Source organism: Chaetura pelagica, unplaced genomic scaffold (assembly GCF_000747805.2).
Source record: "Chaetura pelagica isolate M959 unplaced genomic scaffold, ChaPel_1.0 scaffold436, whole genome shotgun sequence".
Classification (NCBI taxonomy): Eukaryota; Metazoa; Chordata; class Aves; order Apodiformes; family Apodidae; genus Chaetura; species Chaetura pelagica.
The window spans coordinates 4,621,729-4,622,659 of NW_009953651.1; positions in this window are offsets into that span (position 1 = coordinate 4,621,729).

Genomic DNA, 931 nt, shown 5'->3' on the forward strand with positions numbered 1-931 from the left:
ACACGAATAAATAAATAATAATAATAAAAAAAAATCTGTTCTAGTTTTCAGGAGGGGAAGTATGGCCAAAGTGCACCCCCCTCCTGTGTATCGCTGATGCAACTTCCTGTAACAAGCACTTTGTATAAAAAAAAAAAGTGGACTTCCTGCTATAAGGCACAGGTATTTATTCTGTAACCAATTTTAGAACACACACACACACAAAAATATTCAAATAAATGTGATCACTTAGTGCAAATGCCTCACTCTGCTGCAGCTCTTCCCCCAGGAATGCTGGCTCTGGCGGGAGGCTCCCCCCTGCTTTGGGAAGCGACCAATCCCCAGGTCCCATGGGTGCCCAGGTGGATGAGGGGATTTTTCCAGTTTGGGCTGTTCTGGAGGGAGCTGCTTGGGAATGGAGTGATGATGGGTGGACCTGGCTGGGGAGGGGGTCTCCACCAGCACCCATCCTGTGTTCCAGACCCGTGGGGAGGGATGCTGGAGCCCTGACTCTCTGCCACAAGGATGTGAATCAGGCAAGGAGCTGGCCAGGCCGCATCCTGCCACGGCCTCCAAAACAATCCCCATTGTGGGATGGGGACTGTGGCTTTCCTGCTTCCACTGGTCATGCTGCAGCCTGGCCCTCAAGACTTCATCCTCACCTCAAGTCCCACTGTTCTGTGGGGCTCTGGGAGTGCCACAAGCACCCTAGGCTGGCTGGGGACTGAGGCTGGGAAGGGTGAGGAGACCTGGAGCCCGAGCCATGGGCTGCCCTGGCTGTGGCTCTGCAGGGGCAAGCTCTTCACCCAGGGAGAACAGGGCTGACTATACAAAGCAGAGCAGCATCTTAAAGGCATCAGGGTTTTCCCATTGCTCTCGTTGTGCTTGGCTTCCTTTATTTTTTTGCCTTGTTGCAAAATGTCCTTGGTTTTGTTCTGGTTGGGATTCCCCC